This window comes from Dendropsophus ebraccatus, chromosome 1 (assembly GCF_027789765.1).
Source record: "Dendropsophus ebraccatus isolate aDenEbr1 chromosome 1, aDenEbr1.pat, whole genome shotgun sequence".
Lineage (NCBI taxonomy): Eukaryota > Metazoa > Chordata > Amphibia > Anura > Hylidae > Dendropsophus > Dendropsophus ebraccatus.
In genome coordinates, this window is record NC_091454.1 from 171,383,649 (window position 1) to 171,395,937 (window position 12,289).

The window sequence follows — 12,289 nt, forward strand, 5'->3', positions numbered from 1 at the left end:
CTTATGAACAAGAGGGACCTTTTATTAGCAGAGCTGATTTATTGTGTGTGTGTCTAAGGAGCTTGGGTTTTGTTTCCATATCTGAATGGAGGTCTAGTAAAAGTGAGGCTTCTAACATAGAAATATGTCTACCTATTGTACTGGGGGAGCTAAGCTGTAGGATTATTGTATAACATTGTATATCCAGCGCCATTCTAGAAAGGAACCGATATAACCGCAAGGGGGAATAATTCCATATCCCATGCCTATGGGTTTAGAATTGTGCGTCCTAAAACTGGAGCTGTACCTTTAAAACGTAGGTGCTCCGATTCTTTTGTCCATATAATGTTTGCCCCTCTACTGGTAGACTTGGTTTCCCTAACTCTGGGATTGTATGAGACTCAGATCTATGAATCATAACATACATTCTGTAAAACAAAGAGGATGTAGAAGAGAAACCGAGCAAAAGTTTTATTAACCCTTTCAGGACTGGGCTTATTTTTTGCACCACTAGTTGTACTTTACAATGGCAGACTTAATTTTTCCATAAAGTACACTGTGAAACCAGAAAAAAAATTATCTGTGTAGTGAAATTGAAAAAGAAAAGGAATTTATTTTCATTTTGGGGGGTTTCGTGTTTATGCTATTTGTTCGATAGTAAAAATGACATGTTATATATGTTTCTCAAGCCAGTACGATTACACAATATGTCATTTATATAACTTTTATTTTATCTGACTGCTTTTAAAAAATTAAAACCTTTAAAAAAAACTAAATGTATTTAAAATTGCTTTATTCCCATTCTTATAACGCTTTTATCTTATGGTCTATGGGGCTGTGTAAGGGGGCATCTTTTATGCCACATTATCTGCTCTTTCTCCTGGGACTTTGTTTGCATATATGCAACTTTTTGATCACTTTTTATTACAATTTTCTTGACTTGATGTGACAAAAAATGCTCAATTTTGCACTTTGGCGTTTTTTGTTCTTATGCCGTTTACCATGCGAGATCAGGAATATGATAATTTAATAGTTTGGGCAATTACACACGCGGAGATACCAAATATGTTTGTTTATTTATTATTATTTATAAACTGGGAAAAGGTGGGCGATTCAGACTTTTATTAGGGGAGGTGATTTTTTTTTATTAATAAAAACACTTCTTTTTTACTCTATACTTTAACTTTTAGTGCCCCTACAGTATTACTGCAGGGATCTCCCATAAAGATTAGATCGATAAGATCATGGCTGTATTAGTCTGGTCTGCAGCAGACCAGATTCATCGATTGACGAGCTAGGATCAGCGTCAGTGTGCCCTGGCCCACTAAGCAGAAGGGATCTCCCCTCTGCGATCACATTGCGCGGGGTGGGGGGATCCCCCACTAGACACCAGGGAAAGGGGAATATAATACATTTAAATGCAACTGTCAGTTTTGACAGCTGCATTTTAATGTATAATTAGCGGGTGTGACGATTGGACCGCGCCCGCTATTAGCTGCGGTCTCAGGCTACAGATAGCAGCTGGGATTGTGGTAGTTCACGTCGCACGACCCCTCTCTGAACCCCCCCTTCCGTATCAGGACTTACATGTACTGACTGATGCGGTAAGGGGTTAAAGTCTTATGAAAATGTTTTTGTACCACTCATCAGCCTGCTGCCTTATAACTCACAGTTGCTTGTGACGCTGCTCCCCGGGTGCTGGGAAAAGCTTGATCCAGTCCTGGAAGAAAACAGAAACTCTAAAAATCTAATCCATTCATTACCTTTAATGATTATGATTTTTAGTGATTTTCTAATGACTATCCATTTCTACTTTTATAATATGTCCATCAGATTCTAAAAGTAGGTTAGATAATAATTGGAGATGAGCGTAAATCGAGCATGCTTGGTTATGTCCAAATCCAAGCGCGTGTCAGTTGAATACCAAAGTTGGATGCAGCCTGGAAAACATGCATACAGCCTATGGTTGTAGGTTTTTCAGGTAGTCTTAGGGCTGCTTAAGGCACCGGTAATCAAATGCTTCAGGCTCAGGTTTAGACAGACACAAGCATGTTGAGTTTTGCTCATCTCTAGTAACAATACCTTCTGGGACCCCCAAATTTGCCAAATGTGATCACCATTGACTGTAACGTACTCTCCCGTTTATTTCTATGTAAAGGAATGGCACATGCCCATCCTGCTTCCCAGCTGAGAAGGGATTTGGGGGCCATTATCAGCAATAGACAGGGTCCTAGAGCTATAAAAGTAAAGAAACTTTTGTCATAAGACAACTTTAACTATAGCAAGTGTAAACCAGAATATTTCTTTTATGCCTCTTCCCCATATAGTCTTTCCTGAGCTCCTATACTCCTATCCTTTACTAGAGTCATTTATTTCCCATAGTAGCATTAACAAACCAGACTATACTTATTGTATCCTGGTTTTTTTTCTTCTCAGGAACACACAGAGATAATGGTCCAATTACTTCTTTTCTCGGAGGTGAGATCTGAACTCATCCTGTCAATTTCCCTTTCATAATTGTGCTTGCAAATGAGCCAGAACAATAGATTTCTGATACATCAGAATTTCAAGTCTTGTTTGTAAATGAATGACACTACAGTAGTAAGCCCATAGACAAAAGAGCCAGTCAGGCCCTGACTACCCTACTTTCTACACAGCAGCCACAATACAATATGAGCTTTGTTCCTCATAAGAAGACAGGAAGCAGGGCACAGATAAGTTGCGTAACGGATTCTGGAAGTGGGTTCAATGTGATAATGCCTTATAATTACACAGTCTATTTGTATATGTACTGTATATATGCTAGGCTAGTAGAGGGTGACCCAATAATACATGCAATTCTAATTCTAATGTCCACATGTTTTATCAATACAATGGGACAGATTTAATAGAATGTTTAATATTTAGATAATGACTCCCGCGATTTGATGATTTCCTATACCTTTAGGGCTGTATTACACAGCCTGATCACTTTCTGCTAGATCTGCACTCATTTACTGAGCCTATTACATTACTCAATTATTGTTTTCCTTTAAACTGTATACATTACCTCTCCATGCTCCTAGGGTATTTCTGCCCTCTGCTCAATTCCTGGAGCTGCCACTGTAGCCTCAGAGCAGGTTTGTGAACTGACAGGCTGCTCAGCCAATCACTGGCCGAGACGGGACTGCCACAGCCAATGATTGGCTAAGCGGCCTGTTAGTTCAGAGACCGGCTCTGGGAAGCGAGCAGAGGGCAGAAGAGCCAGACACAGAGCCAGAGGCAGACATATCACTTGTGCAGCCTGTTCAGCTGCACAGGGGCCCAGGCCAATAGAGGGGCCCACAAGGCTCAGACTCTAAAGTGTCAGCTCAGCATGGCACATGTCTGTAGTGGGCCCTTCATTTGGTATCAGCACTCGGGAAGTGCGGGCCCCTGCTCCTTTTGGGCCCACTTAGTGACTGGATGCTGTACCCTGCCAGGGCTGGTTCTTATCTCTCCTCCGTAACGCTGCTGACAGCCCCTCCTGTACTGCACTGTCCGGCATACCTTGTGTGAGGAGGAGAGGACAGGGAGCATGTGATGACAGGGGCTGGAGGGATCCTACAGGGTTATGGCTGCCAGGGACAGGACTGTGAGGAGAAGCAACAGCAGCTCCGACAGTGAGTAATTATTGTCAGTGTGCCTGTCAGGCTTTTGGAAGTTGTAAGATAGAGGGTCAACTGGGTGTTGTCCCACCATGGGTTTTGCTACTTTGAACACCCCTCGCAAAAGCTTGTACTCAAAGTCAAGTGGTAATGAAGTCTTGCCACTAGGTGTCGCTAGTATGTATATCTATAGTTGTATATTGCACAGCTGTAGTGAACAAGGGGTTATTGTTTGTCTGGGATCTGTGCACCAATGAGAGCTATTCTTCCCTTTCACATCTCTCTATCCTCTTCTCTCTTTGTACTCTCTTCTCTACCCTGAAGGAAGTTTTCACATGGGGAGAGGAAGTGTAGACCCACACTTAGGGAGTTCATCTCTAGTTTTCGTAAAGGCAAGAAACACAGACCAGAGTCTCCTGCAGAGTTTAACCAGTTTAGCCAGAGCCAGGCTCCCCCTCCGGGACAGACGAGCTGGAAGACACATAGACTCTTTTCTTTAAAGCAACACTTATCTTTACCATGCAGTGCTAAACAACTCAAGAGAGAACAAGTCAGGGATAACCCCAACCCACGCCGTTGAAGGTCTCTAAAGGTGCATGACAGTATCCTATAAGCAGAGGAACTTATACGGATAGAGCAAAGCAGCTAAGAGCCTATGTACTCTTTCTCGCAGTGCAGGTTGTAGTTATTATTATTCTGGTCACAGATACATCAGTCCAAGATGGGACCAGGTCAGCATTTCACTTCGGACGGGTCCTTTATTTGGCTGCCCCCCATGATCAGTTCTATTGGTTGGCCAAAGGTACCCCAGTCCCAATCTGGGGCCTGCACAGACTACAGTACATTCCTTTGGTGGGCTCTGGCATCTGTGCTGCACTTTAGGGCCCTCCTGAGAAACCAGAACACATGTACCGGATACCTGGGCGTACATTTGTGTGCGCCTTTAAGGCACAAAGGTGGAGAAAGTAATAGGTTATGGGGGCTTAAATACATTTTTTGCACAGGGGCCCTTTGCAGTCTGTGTCCGCCCCTGCACAGAGCAGTAATCTGCTGAATTGGCCTGATTTGGCTGATTATTGCTCTGTGTAATAGGGCCCTTAGCTTTGCTTGAGATTGACAGTGATGCTTCATCAGCTCTATAGACCAGTGCTTCCCAACCTTTTCCACCTCGGGGCACACCTTGGAAATTTTTTTTTTCCTTGGGGCACCCCTACTAAATAATGTTCTACAAAATAAGAAAACCGTTATACAGTGACTCACAGGTGACGTCTTCTTTGATCTGAGGAGTCACTTTCCCTTTTCCTCTCCATCCGCTATGATGATTCCTTCCAGCTACTTTTTTATCTCTTCAGAACCTGCAAGACAAACAATTTAGGCTCCGCACATTTCTAGCAACTTCCTTCCCTTTCTCCCTCCTGTCGGCTCCCAAAGTATCTGCGCTGTTTGGTGTTATGTGCAGTAAAGCGAGTAGGAATGTGGGATGCCCCCTGTATGTAGTATCCCCTGCTGTGCCCCCTGTATGTAGGATCCCCCGCTGTGCCCCCATGAGCTATAAATGCCCCCAGAGGTGCCCCCTATGAACTAATAATGCCACCAGAGGTGCCCCCATGAGCTAATAATGCCCCCAGAGGTGCCCCCATGAACTAATAATGCCCCCAGAGGTGCCCCCTTGAACTAATAATGCCCCCAGAGGTGCCTTCATGAACTAATAATGCCCCCAGAGGTGCCCCCCATATACTAATAATGCCCCCAGAGGTGCCCCCATATACTAATAATGCCCCCAGAGGTGCCCCCATGAACTAATAATGCCCCCAGAGGTGCCCCCATGAACTAATAATGCCCCCAGAGGTGCCCCCATGAACTAATAATGCCCCCAGAGGTGCCCCCATGAACTAATAATGCCCCCAGAGGTGCCCCCCATGAACTAATAATGCCCCCTGCTCTGCCCCTAAAAAAAAAAAAAAAAAACATCTTACTCACCTAATCCACGCTGTGGCTGCAGGAAGCAGCTCTCCTCCTCTTCGGGCTCCATCTTGCGAGTCGCTGGGACGGGACTTCCGGCAGGCGTGATGACGTCACATCATCAGGCCTGTCGGAGAGGTCACGTCCCGGCCTCTTATAGGCTGCTGGCATGAAGTGCCGGCGGCCTATGGGAGTGAATATAGGAGCAGGACGCTGACACTTCCTGCTCCTATATTCTGCTTACTTTAATGTTCCGCCCGCTCACAGTGCGGGCGGAACATGAAAGTGATCTGTGCATCCCGAGAAGCTTCTCGGGATGCTTAAAGAGGCAGCGCACATTTCCCACCGGGATCCTGCGGCACCCCTGGTGGGTTCTCCCGGCACTCCAGTGTGCCGTGGCACCCAGGTTGGGAAACGCTGCTATAGGGTGTAATCTGCAAATCCCAGACAGGTGATAATGTGAGAGAGGAGTCACCAAGGCATCTAATGAATACCTGGATTCCTACTCCAGATCATGTGCCCAAAGTACTGTGCGAAGCTAAAGAAATGGTGTCCTTGTCCCAAGTCACACTTATGTTTGTGTCGACATGTGACTTTACTTCTGGTATCGATTAAAAAGCATGAAAAATTCCAAGATGACTTATTGGATTGAAAAATTCAAGAAATTTGCCCAGATTTATCAAGCTGTCTGATACTAAAGCTAATCACAGCTCATCTTTCATTTTACCAGGGCAATTGAGAAATGAAAGCTGAGATTGGTCACTATGGGCAAATCAGATTGTGTTTTCAGATAGAATGATAGGTTTGGACCATTGTGTTCTACACATGGGTACTCTGGAGAAAAATAAAATAAAATCAAAACTCTCCAGTCTTCCAATACTTATCAGATGCTGTATGTCCTGCAGGAAGTGGTGTTTTCTTTGCAGTCTGACACAGTGTTCTCTGCTGCCACCTCTGTCTGTGTCAGGAACTGTCCAGAGCTGTAGAGGTTTTCTATTTTGGATTCACTTCCTGCAGGACATACAGCAGCTGATAAGAACTGGAAACAGAAATTATTACCAAATCTGTATAACTATCTGCCACAAGTTTTTTCCTCCGGAGTACACTTTTTTTTTCCCTCCAGAGTACCCCTTTAACCCCTTCTTACATAATTACATACAGACATGTCCTAAACTGCATGACATTTGGCTGATACCCAGTACGTGACTGGGATGACTTGGCGCAGGAGCTGCACTCATGCTGTGCAATATGTTTAATACTTTACACTAAATTGGTAAGTCTGATATACTAGATTGAGAAAACTGTTCTGAATTGTCAGCTCCTAAACGAAGTCAGTTTTTTCCTTCTTCCCTGTCAAGGTAGATAGATTTAAAGGAGTAATCCAGTGAAAATCTTTCAAATCAACTGGTGTCAGATAGTTATATAGATTTGTAATTTACTTCTATTTAAAAATCTCAAGTTTTCCAGTACTTATCAGCTGCTGTATGTCTTGCAGGAAGTGGTGTTTTCTTTTCAGTCTGACACATTGCTCTCTGCTGACATCTCTGGCTGAGAGACTGTCTGGCAAAACCAGACAGTTTTGGTGTCGGACGGACAGATAAATCTGCACCATTGTCATATTTTCGTAGAATTATAAAGTAAAGCATCCATTTTAGTGCCAAGTAGCTGAAGTTTTCCCATCTTCATAGTAATAGAACAGATACAAATGAGGAGCCTGGAATTCTCCATAAAGAAACTTCTTTTGTTCCCTTTAAATGAACCCTCTAATGAAAGAAAAATTGAATAGGAGAGAATTTCTTTTTGGGAACACACAAAGCCGAAGAAAGTGGCCCAAATCTTTTTTACTACAAACTAACAAACTTGTGTTATAATGTCTTCCCCCCTTACATGCCGAGTTCATGAACTATTTATACTGATACAACAGACTCAATGACCTGTAAACGATCGGGTTTATTGTGTGTGAATAAAAGCTGTAACTAAAGGCCCGTTCACACTGAGCAAAACAGGCGGAAATTCCGAGTGGAATCTGAGTCCGCTCGGAATCTGAGGCAGGAGTCTGAGCGTAGTTTGTGGCCCGAGTTCTACTCAGAAACGTACACATGTTTTGCTCAGTGTGAACAGGTCCTAGCTGACTACCACTACCCTCTATTCGGAAGCCGGACAATAGAATAACGGGCTAAGGCTATGATCCCAAACAGTATTTTTGCTCAGTATTTTGCAACCAAAACCAGGAGTGGATTGAAAACACAGAAAGGCTCTGTTCATGCACTGTTGAAATTGAGTGGATGGCCGCCATTTAATGGCAAATAGCCATTATTTTAAAAAATTGCCATTGTTTTAAAATAAGAGCCATTATTTGCCATTAAATGACGGCCATCCACTTAATTTCAACAGTGTGTGAACATTGGTTTCAATCCACTCCTGGTTTTGGTTGCAAAATACTGAGCAAAAATACTGTGTGTGAACATAGCCTAATTCCTCAAGAGTTGTTCCCATTATAACAGGAGTAGAGAACCTTGGCCCTATAGCTGTTGCAAAACTACATCTCCCATCATGCCTGAACATCCAAAGCTTAAAAAGGCCTTTGTGCTATTTTTTAAAAAGCAGGCTGCACCATTTTTTATTTTTGCCCTCAAAGGAGGCATGGTTTCCTTTTAGCTACTTTTTGTTAGTGAGATTTATAAAGTGCAAGTTTTCAGTTTTTGCACAAAAAAATTGTACAGTGTACCTGACTCCTACACTGGTGTAGTTAGCCAAGTTGTTTTAAGAAAAAAAATTTATCAAGGCGCTTGCGTTGAATGATCATTTTGGTGCAACAAGCATAACATTTTGTGCAGCCCATAAAATGTACCACTCATTCAAAAAAAAAAAAAAAATTGCACAGATGATGTATCTGCTTTATTGACTCTGCAAGAATTTCTTAGAGTAAAGTGAACCTGTCATCAGACTGTTTGTTAACATGCAAATTTGGCTTAGGTGCCCAGGGGGCGCTCTCCAGCATGTCAAGTGCCTAAGGTTAGTCAGCCCCTCTTATTCACCAGGGATGGTAGGTGTTATCATGGGCACTTACCATGCAGTTGAACACCCTCTGGGCACTTCAGCTTGATATACTTAATAACAAGCAGGTACTGACAGGTTCGCATAATGTTGATAACTAAGGATTCAAGCAGGAAATTTGATGTTGATGCCAGTATATCCTTTCCAAGCAATATGCTTATTTTAAAGCTAACATTTTCTCTTGTATTACAAAGTAAATATCACTATGAAATCTAATGTCCGCACAGTCACTTCATACTATACCAAAGCCACTAATTTCCTATGATGTATGATCTTTACATAAAACATCATTCTTAGTGTAGAAAATATCATTTCATATATGCCTCTTCATATATAGCAAAAAAATTACTGGTAAGCTCATTGTTCTATAACCTTATTGTGTTATTATTATTTTATTATAATTATTATTGATTTTATTTATTTATAGAGCGCCCTTAATTCCAGAGCGCTATACAATAGATAGGGGTAACAAACAAGAACAATACAAGATCAAAAACACATTACATGGAGGCTAATGACAGACAGGTAGATGGGGTCTGCCAGGGCTTACAATCTATACATTGTAACATGTATGGCCAGCAGGCCATGTGCATGAGGAAGGAGGAGTCTATCCCTGAAACGTCCGCAGGAGACCGGATGGCATGGACGTTGGGGAAATGCATCAGCCTGTGAAAGATTTATGTACAAAGTAGCAGAAATAAATCATCTTTTGGGTTTATTCACATGTACAGGATCCACAGCAGATTTGATGGTGCAGATTTGTTGCTGTGTTCAGCTATTTAGATCAAATCCGCTTCTGATCCGCTATGAAGCAGTGTGTGTGAAGCTACCCTTATATATGCAAAGACACATTGAGAGCAAATGGCATACAAGGTGGTTTAACCACTATCATATACCACACTTTTTTTTATATGAACAAGTCCAGATATGTCACCCAATCACATTACCCTACGGGCCTGTCTGCCCTTCTATTGCTCAGCTTGCAGTTGACAGTGGATGACACTAGGCTCAATGGGATATGATCAACAGGAATGAGGAGAGTCCCACGGTGTCTGCCAGACTCTTTTCACTCCTATTCATCTCTTCTTTTTCAGATTGGCAGGGGGTTGTCCATTGGTAATACACAGCAAGCAAATGTGATAAAGAACTGAGCAGCAGCAAGACATTGGAGGAGCTGCCAGACTGTACGGACATTAGATTTCAGGTAAGTGAACCAGGGCCATCTATTAAAATTGCTATTGTTTATTTTAAAGCACCATTTATTCTATGGCATCATACATGTGATAACGGGGTTAAATGACACAAACAATAGAGAAACACAAAGTTGAGCATAAAAAATATAAAGGGCTAAATAGTAACCTTGTATATTAGCCCATATATCTGCCTAACCTTGAGCAAGCCTTGGATAGGCGTGTAACATATATATGGTCCCATGCTGCCGCCGCCACCTGGTCCTGGTCCAAAACCTAGTTTTGTTTCCAAGGAGTATGTTATACCTTTATTCACACTATGCAATAGAAGAATAATGTATTTTGAGCTGTTAAAAAGCCTAAAACAAATAATTTCTTTATTCCAGTGTGAATTTTGTAAAAAAATTAAAAAAAAAGAAGAAAAAAAAGCTCCTTGGCAGATGTCACTTCTCTATCTTCATATAAGAAATAGATCAGGGTGAAATAAATCTGGAGACCCTGAGTCTCCTCATTTTCATGGAGCTTGTTCCTGAAACGCATCGGCATGTTGATTTTACTTGTACCTTCAATTTTTAATATGCTTTTGGAATAAAGTCTTTTGAATTTTATGCAAGATTTTTTGGAGCTATGATTTTTCTTCAATATTGATCTCCTGACACACTGAATTTATGCAACCCTGTAAAATGGTTGTAAATGACCTGCACGATTCCTATCGGCAATGAGAGGTCTTCCATGGTACAATAGCAGTGCATGGGTTTTGTCATTTATATCAATAGATATCTGATCTTTTTGTAATGTGGTATAACGATTGGTTTAGCTGTATGCAATGTGGTAAGGGGCCTTTCAATACTACATTCACATTGTTCTGGCAAACTGGTAACATGGTTCAGTAACTGCATTACTAATGGCTACCCAGGAATCCAGAGGACCAGCCAAAGGGTTATTGTTGAGAGCCCCTCTCAAGCAGTCAGTGTTCTCCTCATTTTCTGTAACATCTAATGGCATCTCCTGAATGTTCTGCGCTGATTTAATTAATAAGCCTGACTGAGTAATGCCTTGTGACGCCTAATCCCAACCCGATGACTATAGAAGCTTTGGGCTGGAGTCCTCAGGGCAGAAACATTGTGATTACAATCCATGCATCCAAACCCTAGTTTGCAATTTGGAACTTTTTGAACATATCCAACGCTGACTTACATTGCTGTTTTACTTACAACTGTTCACCGGTGAGTAGGATAGATTGCCTCTGGTAAGTGGGATCATTGGGATACCAGAGTCCTTGCACACAGTATCAGTGATTGTAATGTACATTGTAGAACAGGAAACAGATGCTTTCTGCCTGAAGATAACATGCTTATCAGCCAGGGTTAGAGGAGGAACATATGTTCTGTTACACTAGGTAGACTGAGTTTTCTATATGCCTTTGATTTAAAGTCATTGCATTTATGTTTTTTATGGGGCTTATCCACAATGCCTCTGGTTCTAATGTGGATGATACAATGCCTGTATGATATTTGTAATAGACCTGTAATTGGATCACATCCTTGTTGTCACAATAGGATCTATATGGTGTTATGTAGGTGAAGAATATAGGAAAGACATTTGATTAGTGGTCAGGTTACATTAAGTTATTGTGGCTGGTGCTTATTCATTGCTGTGTTTGCCTACAGTATATGGCTATGCAGAGAAGAGTGTATAATCTTTGGTAGACATTGCATGCCTACTCTTTTTTACTGAAAGAGTAGTAGATGCTTGGAACAAACTTACAGCAGATGTGGTTGGTAAATCTACAATAACAGAATGTAAACCTGCCTGGGATATATTAAGATAATAAGGAGGGAAATACTAAAAGGGCAGACTAGATGGACCAAGTGGTCTTTTTCTGCTGACAATCTTCTATGTTTCTATGCCATGTCTATTTGTTTCCCACCTTATGGCGTTCCAGCTGTTGCAAACATACAGTTCCCAGTGTGCCCAGGTAACCTTCTGCTGTCCATGAATATTGGGAGATGTATGTTTGGATCAGATGGAGAGTCACAGGTTGAGGGACACTACTATATAGAATGTAACAGAATGGGAAAGCTATGGACATATCTCCTGCACCTTGCAATATTGTATAAAATGTTAGGATCTTGAATAAGGAAGGAGCTAACTTTATTTGTCATTTTTGAAACCCCTGAACTTGTAATATAGGACAGACGCAGATGAACCTTTTCCTGCAAATATTCTAGAAGAGAGTGGGGAGAACCATATCATTCCATTTGTCTTACTTATTTTATGTTCTCAGTAATAGATACCATACTGGTGGATTGTTAAATAATCAATAAATTAAATAAATAAACCTATACTGTAGTTTTTAGTGTAGTGTCTGTCACCTAGTACCGTCAGAGTAGGGGAGCTGCTAAGTGACAACTGATAATCCTATAGCCGTCATTCACGCTATTAATATAAGACCTATATCTGTTTAGATGTTAT

At 41.7% G+C, this 12,289-nt stretch overlaps 1 protein-coding gene across 2 annotated transcripts in view; it reads left to right on the forward strand.

Annotated features, from left to right (window-relative positions):
• The first annotated feature begins 2,415 nt into the window (after positions 1-2,415).
• Positions 2,416-12,289, forward strand: part of RLBP1 (retinaldehyde binding protein 1) — a 37,305-nt gene continuing 27,431 nt past the window's right edge. Inside the window, exons 1-2 of one of the 2 annotated variants that reach the window (XM_069956666.1) lie at positions 2,416-2,457; positions 9,719-9,828. The gene's annotated coding sequence lies outside the window, so the exon portion shown is untranslated. Of the gene's footprint in view, positions 2,458-9,718; positions 9,829-10,991; positions 11,041-12,289 lie in introns of those variants that run through there. The other variant, XM_069956667.1, reaches the window with a different exon arrangement.